This window comes from Mastigoproctus giganteus, chromosome 8, assembly GCF_048544385.1.
Source record: "Mastigoproctus giganteus isolate SK-2022 chromosome 8, ASM4854438v1, whole genome shotgun sequence".
NCBI classification, from domain to species: domain Eukaryota; kingdom Metazoa; phylum Arthropoda; class Arachnida; order Uropygi; family Thelyphonidae; genus Mastigoproctus; species Mastigoproctus giganteus.
Window position 1 is genome coordinate 158,618,677 of NC_143582.1, and position 16,213 is coordinate 158,634,889.

At 37.2% G+C, this 16,213-nt stretch overlaps 1 protein-coding gene across 1 annotated transcript in view; it reads left to right on the plus strand.

Annotated features, from left to right (window-relative positions):
- The window catches only part of Sesn (Sestrin), a 123,735-nt gene that overhangs the window by 89,576 nt on the left and 17,946 nt on the right, over positions 1 to 16,213 (plus strand). The gene's annotated exons all lie outside the window — the stretch shown is intronic.

Genomic DNA, 16,213 nt, shown 5'->3' on the forward strand with positions numbered 1-16,213 from the left:
GCTACCTGTCTGCAATGTTTGGAGAACTTCATGTCTGATGTTATTGTTACACCCAAGTCCCTTTTCTCCACTGCTTTATTTCAACTCTACCAAGTGTATAAGTTATTTTGGGGTTACTGTTCCCAAACATTACACTTTGCAGCTATCCAGCAAAGTGTAACGTATTACACTTTGCTGGATAGCTGCCACTTTTATGACCATCCCTGAAGTCTATCGAGGTCATTCTGAAGAAGCTTCTTGGCGATGATCATTAATTACTCTACTAATCTTTACATTATCTGAAAATTTAGAGATCTATGAAAATCAAAGTCAACAGTGGTTCTAATACTGATCCTTGGGGAACCTCACTTTTTACATCAACCCTATCTGAGGAATAACCATTAATCACAACTCTCTGCCTCCTGCCCTAAAGCCATCCTGGTATCCATCTAAGGATTTTCCTTGTGATTCCAACCTATTCCAGCTTATAAAGGAACCCTTCATGTGGGACTGAGTTAAACACTTTGCTGAAATCCAAATAAACAATGTCGAAATTATTTCCTAAATCCAGATCTTCAGTGACCCAGTCAAATTAGCTAACCAGATTAGTCATATATTAAGGATTCCTTATGTGCTGTTGTGATATAACGACTAGATCATAAGTATAGCATAGCTTAATTTTCAGCACTCACCTCGTAATAATCCGCTTGGTTTGATGAAATTTATAACAGGTACATGGTAATTATAAAATGTTGGAATTCTGATAAGTGGCTGTTCGCAACTTAGTGTAATTATAAATTGAGTATAAAATGTGTTAAAATTTGCCTAAGAAAGGAATGTGCACATTCCATTCTATGGTTGTCGTATTAAATAGAAGTATTAAAAATTAAAACAGGATAGAAGCTAATAGTTGTGTACGAGTGACTTTAGAAACTATCCTCAGCTTTAGTTGAAAGGGAAGAACACGCGACATATGTTTATATACTAGTTAAATTCCTGAAATGCATCTGTATATGTGGAAATTTTATACATGCTAAATTCCATATAGGGGAGAGGTTGATTGGAACCTTCATATTTAATATGTTGAACGAGGTGTAGCGCTTAAACCATTCAAGAGCGTCATTTTGAAGAATTTTATAACTAGAATTTTTTTTTTTTTTTTTTTTATGAAAACCCCAAACACGAGGTATTACAACCTATATTACTTAGTACTGTGCTTGGGTTGGAGGTTGAGAAGACAAAAGATATTTCTTGACATTAGACTTGAATGCATATGAAGGAAGGTTGTTCCAGAAAACGGCAGTTGAATGGATAAACGAGAAAGATGAATTGGTGGTTCTGTGAGTTTGAAGTTGGACAGTAAATGGATGTTGGCTGGTGGCGGCAGATGTTTGGACTGTTTTGAAAGAGAGAGAGTGGGAATTATAGAAGTCAATTCAGAAGAACAGTGCCCATGGAAGTATCTGTAGAAAAGGCATTCAGCAGAAACAGTACATCTGAGACAGCGAGTGGAGAGACTCTGTTAGAAATGAGTCATTATTTAACCTAACTGCCCTCTTCTGAATGGAATCTAGAAGACTGAGTGAGGTTTTGGGGGCACTGCTCCAGATGTGTGAACAATATTCCACGGTAGGGCATATTTGTGATTTGTACAGAGTGAACAGCTGTTTGTAAGAAAAGTAAAGCTGAGAACGAAAGAGAAAACCAAGTTTTTTAGATGCAGAGGAAGCAATATTTGTTATGTGCTTGTGCCGAGAGAAATTAGAAGTCAGGGTAATCCACAAAAGAGATATATCATCTTGCCTAGAAATTGGAGTGTCACCAAAGATAAGTATATGAGCAGAAGGATCCTTTTTTGTGAGATATAAGACAAGACTGAGTTTTAGAAGGATTGAAATCAACTAAGTTATCTTTGCCCCACTGGACAATTACCTGGAGATTGGCAATTAAAGAATTGGTAGCGGATATTCGAGAAGTTGAAGCTGATTGGGCAGGGCAAGGTTTCTCAAAATGGAAAGTGGAATGCAATGTGCTATCATTGGCATAACTATGGATAGGATTTCCAGTCAATGGAAGGTCATTAATGTACAAGAGGAAAAAATTGGGGGAAAGAACTGAACCTTGGGGGACACCAGCACTAGTGGAGAAGTTAGGAGACAGAGAGCCGTCTACCATCACCCTCAGTGATCGATTGGAGAGAAATCTGGACAACCAATTACAAAAAAAAAAAAAAAGTTGGCAAACCATAAGTTGGAAGCTTGTTTAGAAGGCCTTTGTGTTAAACATGATCAAAAGACTTTGAGATGTCAAGAGCAACTGCTTGTGTTTCACCAAACTTTTCCTTTGAATTTGTTCATAAATGGGTAACATAAGCCAGAATATCACCATTGGATCGACACTGACGAAATCCATACTGGCAATCGTTGGACAGAAGGTTTCTAGGTAGTTTAAGAGTTGGCGGTTAATTGATCTCTCCATTACTTTAGAAAGAATAGAAGTAATTGCAATGGGATGATAATTAGATGGGAGGGATTTGTCACCCTTTTTAGGAACTGGCTGGATATGAGCAAATTTCCAAGCAGTAGGAAAAACACCTTTGGAATAACAAAGTGAAAAAAGGCGGCAAAGAAAAGAAGTAAGTTCAGGAGTACATGTTTTGAGAACAAGTGGAGAAATATCATTGTGATCTGGAGCTTCCATATCATCAAGATTTGTCAAAATCCTTCTGACATTCTTTTGATGGAAGACCACAGGAGGCACTGAATGGAGCATGTCGGGAATGGTGGGGGGGGGGCGTTTTACCAAGATCATTAATACATGACTTAGAAGAAAAATGGTATGCTATCAGGTCAGCTTTATCCTTGGCTGACGTAACAACAAAACCATCTGGTTTTGACACAGGTGGGAGCAGAGATGGGCAAAACTTGCAGCCAATAGCTTTGGCAAGAGACCGGAATGCTCGACAAGAATCAAGTTTTCTACTCTTAGCCTGTTCAAAATCTAGTTTGGACTGATTAATAACTGCTTAAAATTGTTGCGAGCTTTGGTGTAGGCTTTGGTGTAGGAAAATGAAACTGAGAATTGGAAACAAGCCAATTATGCTATGCAAAATTTTTCTCTTGAACAGCCTTAGCACATTTATTGGAAAACCGAGGTTTAGATAAAGGATGAGATTTTAAAGTGTAGTGTGGAATAAAGGATTCCATTCCTACAACAATAATTTAATTGACACGATATGAGCTAACGTTTACATCAGAAGTTTTGAAACAGTAACCCAACCAAGGAAAAGAAGAAAAGAAATCTCTCAGGTCATCCCATTTTGTATTCTTGTAATGCCAAACAACACTAGGTTGGGAATAGCCATGAGATAAAGGCTCCATTGGAGAAGAGACAGTCACCAAGTTGTGATCTTAGGTGCCTAAATGATCACTCACTTCTACTGTGTATTTAGAAGCATTGTTTGTGAGAAAAAGATCAAGCGTGTTGGCTGTATGGTTTACATTTTCCGGTATTCTTATAGATAAATGAACAATCTGTGCAAGGCCATTAGTAATTGAAAAGCCTCAGCATCTTGACCAGCTGGGTTTGTGTGACTAGAAAACAGAAGCTAGCTGGAGTTGTGAATATTAAAATCACCAAGGAAAATGACCTCACTGTTAGGAAAGTTGGACTGGAGAAAGTCATTGCAAAGAGAGGAAGTCAAAGAGCTCCAAGTGATTAGTTGGAGTTGGGAGAACGGTAGACACAACAAATGAATTTGACAGAATGAGGTAGAGAGATTTTATGTCAGTGAAGATCAAAAAGAGATTCCAAATTACCAAGTCTCTGACAGGGAATATCAGAACGGACATATGCACAAGGTATCACCTTTGAGACAAAAAGAATCACACAGTGAATAATTTGGGCAGCTGAGTTGAATCAACCGATAACTGAGATTATGTCAGAAAAAGTACATGGTGTTTGGTAAACTGTAAGTGGAAATGGACATCGTTGAGATTAGAACTGAAGCCATGTATATTTGGGAAATGAACTAATAAGTGTTTCGAAGATTTAGATCTTTTCGCAGATAAGCTTACTCTATTAGTTTGTCAATTCATAGTGTATTCAATAGTAAGAAAAAGTAGGGGGACATGCTGTATGAAGTCATGAAATTTTTGAATATGGCGTACACATGGTAAGAATATACCCAGATCCTTGACATAATGTGGCCTCGACAATGCCCCCCCCCTACATACTTCTTCCAGTCACTATCTGGCAGAGTAGAGATAGCAAGATTATACACTAGCTGATCTGGAAGTCTCCTAGAGAGTTACCAATACTTTTGGTCCGGTGTACTAACTAGCGGCTGGCCTGAAAACACCGTTTTAGAGCTGTACTCTCGACATGTAAGGAAGATTGGATCTCGCCTTGATGTCCATCATAACCTCAAAAGTTGTCAGTCATACTGCATGATGGAAGAGATGGGCAAGGGTTGACTAGATCTTAGCTCTGTAGACTAAACATGGGTTCCACCACTTCAAGCTTCCAATAAGCAAGGTGGTGGTATTACACCAGTTGATGAGAGTCATATACCAACTAGTATTGCCTAGTAACACAGAGGGACAGCATTCCTCCATATGGTGTGGGTGCCACACCTCGACCCGTGTTTATGTTGGTTCACGCCTGGGTAGTCAAACTGTGTCCTTGTGCATGGGGGTTATACCCAGGATTACTAACAGTCCCATCACCGTGAAGGTGCAAGCAGAGGATTTGGCAGTCCCAGACTGTCCAGACTTTGCCGAAATTGGGTCCACTTGAGGAGTGTCACCCGAATATCAGTTCCATCAGCGTTTTAGTCTCCCTGGTAGGAAGTAGAGCTTGTTTGGCATATCTGAGAGAATATATGTGACAACCTCAAGTTATTACTGTAATAGCCAAATCGATATGTGTATTATGATACTACAAGATTGAACATGTTGTGTTAATTCTGTGCCCGATAAATTAAATTTGAAGCTATTAAAGTGATAGTAGGCATCTGTGTGTTACTAAATTTTGAAGTGCCAAATTTAGTTGTTGTACTACCAATGTACCATGCTTGACAATCTGATTGACATTTAATTAAATATATAATGTTATTGTAATCCTGTGTTGTTTACTCATGTTGTCCTGTATGAATTAAATTTAGAACCTAATTTTTTTATAAGATGTAAATACATTCGATTCCGGTTATTTGGGCCACCGATTAATCGGGGCAGCCGTTTATTTGGGACAAATCTTAAAAAACAGAAACCAATTGAGAAAATAGCCAGGATTTACTTCGCTTAATTGGGACAACGTGCCGTTTAATCGGGGCAGGAGACTGAAGTACTGGAGATTACCCTACGATTGTCTCTGATGGTACCACGTGGTTCAGTTGAAATTCTGGAGGTCACAACCTATAAAACAATAAAAACAATTAGCTTTTTTGTTTTTTTGTTTGTTATTTGGTTTTTAGGAGCATTAGCAACTAAGGCCATATTGCTCCGTGATATGCGGTGGTCATTCCCTGACCTTTCCGCATCCTCTGTATTTGGTGGTGACGGGCTTGAACCGTGGTCTAATCAAGAAGCATGTGCTGCACACTGCTGCTCCTTCCCACCTGGCTATGGAGTTGCCTAAACAATTAGCAGTCACCTGTTTATTGGGATTTTCTGTTACTGAAATCTATCATAAACAGACAGTTAACTTGATCTTATTGAATTTGCGATAACACCGACAGCTGGAATTCTGTGAGTTATTATGGTGAAATGTGTTTACACTTCCATGAAATCTTCAATCATATAAAAAAATTAATTTTCAGATCTTCTCTTCATTCCTATTTTTAAAGCTTTGTATTGTAACTCTTTACTCAGTTTTCATTTGCGCGTATTGTGTTACTTGCAATTTGTATGTGCCGTGTTCTTTGTTATTGATTGCTTATCTTTTTACTGTTTTAAATTTTAACCCCCACCCACAAATGTCAGTGAACAGAAACGTCAACTAGTTCTTATGTACATATTACAGTATGTATTAATTCTTCCGATTTTCATGTATCGCTTAATTTTTTAATTGGTAAGGTAATAAAGGGTAAATTTGTGTTTAATATATCTTTACTTTTATAGCCTGTGGATAACATTATTCCTATTTTCGCTAATTAGAATCACTGTTTAATAGAATTAAAATTCAATTCACGAATGTGATCATAATGACCGGCGCTTTACTGCACATTGTATAGTGAACGGTACTTTACTATGGTGACTCCATCGTAACTTGATTTGATTGTACAGTGAACCAATTGCAAAAAAGGGGGGGGAGGGGTACATTGTATTTTTAACTATTTATGTGAAACTTCAGATAATTGGGGCAGCCGCTTAACCGGGCCAAAATGCACTAGTCCCAATGTGTCCCAAATAACCGGAATGGACTGTATTAATTTAATGTGTATTCTTAAAAATTTGTCGAAGCCGAATAGCATATTGTGTATGCTAGTCGGCTAGCATACACAATATGCTAGCCGATAAGGGTTCCGTGTGTCTTATTCAGATGGTTATTAATCTTGTTAGGGCTATTAATTATTATTATAGATTTTAGTAATGGTTTCTTTTATTAGTTGTAATGGATGTTTCCTGTCGATAAATGTTTTGGTGAGGTATTGTAAATCTGTGGATAGATCGATAGATCTACTTGTGACTATATTTAATAGCATTATATATCTGGTTATAAAGAAATGCTTTTTTTGATATATAGAGGATGGTGTGAGTAGTAATGTAGGAACTTCCCTGTATGTGTGTTCTTCATGTATGTTTTAGTGCCTAAAATTGTACCTATTTTATATATAGTGAGATTTAGAAAATTAATTTTATTATCGGTTTCTACTTTGAGGGTAAATTTGAGTCTCATATGTTGTGTTAAATGTATTTAATAAGGTGTCAATCGTTGTTTTTTTACCTGTTAAAAAAAACAGGTAAAAAAAACACGTCTGCATATCTGGTATACAATTTGATACTTATAGGAAAAGGTTGAAGTACTTTTTCTTCAATAGAAGCGAGATAGATTTTGGATATAGGGGCCAAAATACCAGATAGTAATGTAGCCTGTAGGAAGGCCAAAAATTTGTTTATATATATTATTTTCAATCTAAATTGCTTGGCATTAAGTAAAAGTAACGTGAGCTCTAAAATATCATTAACATTTAAATCAATATGTTTTGTCAAAGTGTCATCTTTAAGAGCTAATAACGTAGCTTCGATGTCCACATTTGTATATAGGGAGATGACATCAAAAGACGGAAGAATATCATTTCAGATATGGTCACGGAAGTTATACATTCGTGTTCCTGCTTAGTGTTGTATACCTTGAACCGAGAAAATCTCATTAGAGGCGAAATAATTTTAACGAGGAATATGGATAGATTAGAGTAAGCGGACTGTTTAAAGGATATATAATAGTTACTCCATAAACAAGATTACCCTTTGAGACATATTGTTTCCTTTAAACAGTCTGCTTACGCTAATCTATCCATATTCCTTGTTAAAATTATTTCACCTCTAATGAGATTTTTTCAGTTCGGGGTATACAACACTAAGCAGGCACATGAATGTATAACTTCTGTGACCATATCGGAAAATGATATTCTTGCATCTTTTGACGTCATCTCCCTATATACAAACGTGCATATTGAAGCTATGTTATTAGCTCTTAAAAACGACACTTTGACAAAACATACTGATTTAAATGTTAATGACATTTTAGAGTTCGTCACTTTTACTTAATGCCAAGCAATTTAGATTTCAAAATAATATATATGAACAAATTTTTGGCCTTCCTTGGGTCTCGGTATTTCGGCCCGTTTATCCGAAATCTATCTCACTTCTATTGAGGAAAAAGTACTTAAACCTTTTACTCTAAGTATCAAATTGTATGTGAGATATGCAGACAACGTACTTTTAACAGGTAACAAAACAATGATTCACACCTTATTAAAAATATTTAACGCAACACATAAGACTCAAATTTAACCCTCGAAGTAGAAACCGATAATAAAATTAATTCTAAATCTCACTATATATATATATATATGAAATCAGTACAATTTTAGGCACTAAAATATACAGGAAGAACACACATACAGGGAAGTTCCTACATTACTACTCACACCATCCTCTATATATTAAAAAAGCAGTTCTTTATAACCAGATATATAATGCTATTAAATATAGTCACACACAAGTAGATCTATCCACAGAATTACAATACCACACCAAAAAATTTATTAACAGGAAATATCCTGTTACAACTAATAAAAAAAAACCATTACTAAAGTCCATAATAATATTATAATAGCCTTGACAATATTAATAACCATCTGAATAAGACACACGGAGCCCTTATCATTCTTCCATACCATAAACAATATGCTAGTCGGCTTCGACAGATTTTTAAGAATACAGATATTAAGTTAATATTTACAACTTATAATAATAAATTAGGTTCTAAATTTAATTCATACAGGACAACATATAAGTATACGACACAGGATTACAATAACAGTATATATTTAATTAGATGTCAATCAGATTGTCAAGCATGTTAATTGGTAGTACAACAGCTAAATTTGGCAGTTCAAAAATTTCTAACACACACACACGTGCCTACTATCACTTTAATAGCTTCAAATCTAATTTATCGGGCACAGAATTAACACAACATATTCAATCTTGTAATTGTAATCCGCACATCGATTTGGCTATTACAATAATTAAACTAAATTCTAGTTATAAAATTCTTCAAAGTAAGGCTCTCGTTATTGAATGGTTTAAGCGCCACACCTCATTTAACATATTAAACATGAAGGTTCCAATCAACCTCTCCCCTATTTGGAATTTAGCACATAAAGCTTCCACATACACTGAGATGCATTTCAGGAATTTAACTAGTATATAAACATACATCACGTGTTCTTCTCTTTCCACTAAAGCTAACTGAGGATGGTTTCAAAAGTTGCTCATGTGTGACTATTAGCTTCTATCCCATTTTAATTTTTAATACATATATTTAATAAGACAATCATAGAATGGAATGTACATATTCCTTTCTTAGGCAAATTTTAACGTTTTTTTATACTCAATTTAGTAATTTTTTAATTTGTAATTACACTAAGTTACGAATAGCCACTTATTGGAATCTCAACTTCCAACATTATATAATTACCATGTAACTGTTATAAGTTTCATCAAACCAAGCGGATTATTATGAGGTGAGTGCTGAAAATTAAGCTATGCTATACTTATGATCTAACCAGATTAGTCAAACATATTTTCCCTTTACAAAACAATGCTAAGTATCATTCAAAATTTCATTTCTATCTAAATGATCCTGAATTCCACACTTGATCATTGCCTCCATGATTTTCCCTACTACTGAAGTTGGACTGACTGACCAGTAATTTCCCACTTCACTTTTATAACCACCCTTATTGGAGATATATTGGCACTTTTTTCCAATCCAACAGAATCACTCCTGAGTCCAGTGATACTCTCATAATTAGCCTTATTGGTTCAATGCACTCACTTGTCACCTCCCTTTAGGTTATAGGATATATGCCATCAACCCCAGGAACCTTATTGGCCCGTAAGCTCAAGTTTTTCATTTAATAATCATTAAACAAGTTTTTTCATGAAATTAAATAATTTCATTAATTACATATTTTTCAATTTCATTCCCATAATTTCTCTTTGACATAAAGGGTTTTTCTTCTGTAAATATATCAATGCAAAGTAACTGTTGAGTTCATCTACATCAGATGGGGTATTTAATACTATCCCACATCCATTACATATGAGTCACTGATTGGTTTGTCCTCTTTTTTGCATTTGTATATGGGAACAATTCCGTAGTCCCACTCGTTGCCAGCGATTTCTCATAATCTGCCTTTGCCAGCCTAACCTTTTCTGTAGCACTATTACAGATCACTTTGTAGCTGTTATAAGTTTCAGTACTTTTTATTGCTCTTACTCGCCCCTTAAATTTGTTTAAGCTCGCTTCCCTGGGATTAGCTACCTGCTCGTTTGAAATGTTTCCATCCTCAGAACATCTGGCTAATATATTCTGTTGTGGTAACAAACAAGAACTGTGGTATGTGCAAGAGTTACTTTGAAAAATATTATCAGATAAATGCATAGGTGTATTGTCTGATACACAGGTGTATCAGATAATACACATTCAAGCCACGTTTGTCTTGAAACTTTAGATTTAAAATATTTGGTTTGCAGTGACATCCAGTAACACCAATCAGGAATGCTTCCTTCAACTCATCTTGAAATGTTTTTTTTCTTCTTTGTGATCAGTGAGACATTAAGGGAAGCAATAGATTTTACCCTGGGTACAGTGAAAAATTGGCTACTGGCCTGAGAGTTTTTTATTTAGGTCTAATTTTCTTCAGTCTTAACTCAGATTTAAATGGATAAGAATTAAAGGAGCAGTGAGTAGTCTGGAATGAACATTGTTTTTTTGGCACTGCAATGCTACAACTACATAATAAACAAACATGATCTTTGAAGTGGACAAAGCAGTGCATTTATTCCCACTCAGCATTGAAATGACTCCAAGTAAGGGGGTATTTGAAAAGTTTATTGCTTGAGTATGAAAGGTAGTTGTAATGTTAAAAATTTCTGTAATGTATAACAGATCAAATAGTAACCCACCAAGTTTCATGCACCTTCATGAATGCTTTTTCTTAATTACAGGTCCTGAAGTCAACAAAATTTTGTGAATGTGATCATCCAGTATTTGGGGGGAAAAAGGACTAATGCCAAAGACAACTCATGAGGATGAGTTGTCTTTGGGAGTGGATGTCCCTTCATATTCCATGATTAATAACTAGGAAGCAGAATTTAAATGAGGGAGGTAGAGCATTGGAAGATGACCAATCCTCTGGAAGATCTGCAATGTCCATCACTCCAGGAGTTGTTGACAGTGTGAATAATCTGGTGATGAATGATTTACAAGTGACAGTTTTTTATACGTTGTCAGCATCTTGGACATCTCATATGAATACACAGAGGTTCTTTTGCTATGAAAACGTTTTCAGCACAAAGGATCCTAAAGCTGTTGACAGCAGATCAAAAATGCGCAAGTTGTCAAGTCAATCAAACATTTGCATAGCTTTCAAGCAGATACAGTAAATTTCCTTACAAGGTTTGTGACCATGGATGATACATGGGTCCATCACTTTCATCTAGAGACAAAGTTGCAGTCCAAACAGTGGGATGAAGGTAATAATTTTGACATAATGTATATCTAGACTTTAGTACTATCCCTCATGAAAGGCTGCTGTAGTGTTCTCCTTTGTAGGTGAGATGAGAACCAAGGGTCAGCCGACCGGGCTAGCCGAGTGGGTAAAGTACCTGCCCGGCAACCCAAAGGTCGCGGGTTCGATTCCCGCCTCGGGCTTGGATCAAAGTACTGCAAAAACCTTGGGAGGTGCAATATGGCCACAGAAGCCGATGCGCCAACAACTATCAAATCAAAAAAAAAAAAAAAAAAAACCAAGGGTCAAATATAAAAAATCGGGGAATAAAACTGGATTGGATTTTTGAAGTCCAATTGGCAATGGGTTGTTGAGCACTGGAATAAATTGCCTCCCATGGTAGAGGACTAAATTCAAAGAATTATAGTTACCTTTGTGAGAATGGGCATTATATGAATATTGTGTTTTATTTATTTCTATTTTTTTTATGTAAACCCCAAACACGAGAGTTGTTAGAACCTATAGTACTTAGTACCATGCTTGGGTTGGAGGTTGAGAAGACGAAAGAAGATATTTGTTGACACTGGACTTGAACTTCTGTAGACTAATTTTCAGGACATACGTATGAAGGAAGGTTGTTCCAGAAAACGGCAGTTAAATAAATAAACGAGGAAGATGAAAAGTTGGTTCTGTGAGTTTGAAGTTGGACAGTAAATGGATGTTGGCTGGTGGCGGCACGTGATCGGACTGATTTGAAAGAGAGAGCGGGAATTATAGAAGCCAATTCTGAAGAACAGTGCCCATGGAAGTATCTGTAGAAGAGGCATGCAGCAGAAACAGTACATCTATGAGACAGCGAGTGGAGAGACTCTGTTAGAGATGAATCATTAATTAACCTAACTGCCCTCTTCTGAATGGAATCAAGAAGCCTGAGAGAGGTTTTGGGGGCACCACCCCAGATGTGGGAACAATTTTCCATGGCAGGGTGGATTTGCGATTTATACAGAGTGAGCAGCTGTTTGGAAGAAAAGTAACACCGAGAGCGAAAGAGAAAACCAAGTTTTTTAGATGCAGAAGAAGCAATATTTGTAATGTGCTTGTGCCAAGAGAGAATAGAAGTCGGGGTAATCCCCAAAAGAGATTATATCATTTTGCCTAGAAATCAGGGTGTCACTAAAGATGAGCATAGGAGCAGAAGAATCCTTTTTGCGAGATATAAGACAAGACTGAGTTTTGGAAGGATTGAAATCAACTAAGTTGTCTTTGCCCCACTGGAGAATTACCTGAAGATCTGCATTTAAGTAATTGGTAGCAGATTTTCGAGAAGTTGAAGCTGATTGAGCAGGACAAGGTTTCTCAAAATGGAAAGTGGAATGCAGTGTGCTATCATCGGCAAAACCATGGATAGGATTTCCAGTCAATGGAAGAAGGTCATTAATATACAAGAGGAAAAGAGTGGGGGGAAAACTGAACTTTGGCAGACACCAGCATTAATGGAGAAGTTAGACAGAGAGCCATCTACCATCAACCTCAGTGAGCGATCAGAGAAGAAACTGGATAACCAATTACTAAAAACAGTTGGTAAACCATAAGATGGAAGCTTGTTTAGAAGACCTTTATGCCAGACGCGATCGAAAGCCTTTGAGGTATCAAGAGCAACTACTTGTGTTTCACCAAACCTTTCCATTGAATTAGTCCATAAATGGGTAACATAAGCCAGAATATCACCAGTGGATCGACACTGACGGAATCCATACTGGCGATCATTGATCAAACGGAAGATTTCTAGGTAGTTTAAGAGTTGGTGGTTAATTGATATCTCCATTACTTAAGAAAGAGTAGAAGTAATTGGATGGGAGGGATTTGTCACCCTTTTTAGGAACTGGCTGGATATGAGCAAATTTCCAAGCAGAAGGAAAAACACCTTTGGAATAAGAAAGTTAAAAAAGGCGGCAAAGAATAGGAGTAAGTTCAGGAGCACAGGTTTTGACAACAAGTGGAGAAATACCATCGGGACCTGGAGCTTTCTTAGCATCAAGATTTGTCAAAATCCTTCTGACGTCCTTTTGATGAAAGACCACAGGAGGCAATCAATGGAGTGTTTTGGGAATGATGGGAGGTGTTTTACCAAGATCATTAATGCATGAGTTGGAAGAAAAATGGGATGGTAGCAGGTCAGCTTTATCCTTGGCTGAAGAGACAACAGAACCATCTGGTTTGGACAGAGGTGGGAGCAGAGAGGGGCAAAAGTTGTGACCAATATCTTTGGCAAGAGACCAGAATGCTCGGCTACCATTAGGGCAAGAATCAAGTTTTCTACTCTTAGCCTGTTCAAACTCTATTTTGGACTGGTTAATAACTGCTTTACAATTGTTGCGAGCTTTGGTGTAGGCAGAAAATGAAACTGAACAATTAGAAAGAAGCCAATTAAGATATGCAACATTCTTCTCTTGAACAGCCTTAGCACATTTATTGGAAAATCAAGGTTTAGATAAAGGACGAGATTTTAATGTGGAGTGTGGGATAAAGGATTCCATTTCTGAAAAAATAATTTCACTGACACGATCTGAGCAAACGTTGACATCAGAACTTTTGAAACAGTAATCTGACCGAAGAAAAGAAGTCTTGCAGGTCATCCCATTTTGCATTCTTGTAATGCCAAACAACACGAGGTTGGGAATAGCAATGAGATAAAGGTTCCATTGGAGAAGAGACAATCACCAAGTTGTGATCTGAAGTGCCTAAAGGACCTCTCACTTCGACCGTGTACTTAGAAGGGTTGTTTGTGAGAAAAAGATCAAGCGTATTGGCTGTATGATTAGGATTGTCTGGTATTCTTGTAGGTGAATGAACAATCTGTGCAAGGTCATTAGTAATTGCAAAAGCCTCAGCATCTCGACCAGTTGGGTCAGTGTGACTAGAAAACGGAAGCCAGCTGGAGTTGTGAACATTAAAATCACCCAGGAAAATTACCTTACTGTTAGGAAAGTTGGACTGGAGAAAGTCAAGTTGCAAAGAGAGGAAGTCAAAGAGCTCCAAGTGGGAGAATGGTAGAGACAACAGATGAATTTGACACAATGAGATAGAGAGATTTTAAGCCAGAGAAGATCAAAGAGAGGAGGTTCCAAATTGCCAAGTCACTGACAGGGAACATCAGAACAAACATATGCACAAGGCCACCTTTGAGGCGAAAGGAATCATACAGCGAATAATTTGGGCATCTGAGATGAGCAGTATTTGAATCAACCAATAACTGAGATTCTGTCAGAAAAAGTACATGGGGTTTGGCAGACTGCAAATGGGAATGGACATCGTTGAGATTAGAATTGAGACCATGTATATTTGTGAAATGAATTAGGAAGTGCTTGGGAGGTTTAGTTCCTTTCGCAGATAAGCTTGCTCTATTAGTTTGACAATTCATGGTGTATTCAATAGTAAGAAAAAGTGGGTGGGACATGCTGTATGAAGTAATGAAATTTTTGGATATGGCGTACACATTGTAAGAATATACCCAGATCCTTGACATAATGTGGCCTCGACAATGCTGCCTGCAATCACACTACTCGGACTCCCTCCAGTCACTATCTGGCAGAGTAGAGGTAGCAAGATTATACACTAGCTGATCCGGAAGCCTCCTAGCGAGTTACCAATAGGTTCAGTCTGGTGTATAACTAGCGGCCGGCCTGCGAACACCGTTTTAGAGCTGTTCCTTCGAAATGTAAGGAATATTGGATCTCGCCACGATGTTCATCATAACCTCAAAAGCCATCAATCATACTGCATGATGGAAGAGATGGGGAAGGGTTGACCGGAACTTAGCTCTAGAGACTAAACATGGGTTCCACCACTTCAAGCCTCTAATAAGCAAAGTGGCGGTATTGCATCGGTTGATGAGTCATCTACCACCTAGTACTGCCTGATAACATAGTGGCGGCATTCCTCCATGTGGTGTGGACGCCACACCTTGACCCCTGCTTACATTGGTTCACACCTGGGTGGTCACCCACCATGTACTTATGTACTTCTGCATGGAGGTTTTACTCAGGATTACTAACAGTCCCACCATCGTGAAGGTGCAAGCAGATTATTTGGCTGTCACAGACCGTCCGGACTTCGCCGAAATTGGGTCCACTTGACTTGAGTGTCACCCAAATATCAGTTCCATCAGCATTTTAGACTCACAGGTAGTAAGTATAGCTTGTCTGGCATATCTGAGAGAATGTCTGTGACAACCTCAAGGACCATTTAAATTATTTTTAGTAATAATTTTTTGTCTGATCCAGAAAAGGTTGCTACTTTGCATCATTTCGCCTTACTAATACTAACTACTCCTTGAAGGCATTTTTTAGTTTCAAAAAATAAAATAACATACCCTCTTCTAATGCTAATTAACACTCAATTTGTACTGTAGTTGAGATTTGGGCTGTGAGGGTCCTTGATTGTCGTCTTGATGGCTAAATTCCAGAACCTCTGTGCAAGCCATCCCAGAATGATCCCAGTTTTCCTTTTCCCATTTAGGATTCCTGTGAGGATTTGATGGAGATGATAATTGTCCTCTATAGAGTTTAATATTTTATCAGTATGGTTTTTCCAAGCCATTTATTTTGATTTCCCCAGTGGATCTGTGTTTTTGTTTTTCAAACCTTAGCCTGATGATCATGTAAACTTAATTCCACAAGCAGGCCAGTCCTCCCTCCCACCCCAATTAAAGTACAATAATAAAATTTTAAAAAGCTAAAAATATTGCTGTAGTGGATATAGATAACTTTTTGATATAACAGGTTAATATTATAAGCAAACCTGATAAATATATTTCCTTATAACCATCATACAGTGATGTATAAACAATTTAAAGTGTCAAACAATATTAATGCTGTCATTTTATATCTTATATTATGTGTGTACTATCAATTTTTATTAATACAGTTTTGGAACCTGGAAAATAGTAAAAGGAAATTTAATTTTTTATGCATGGTTTTTTTTTTTATT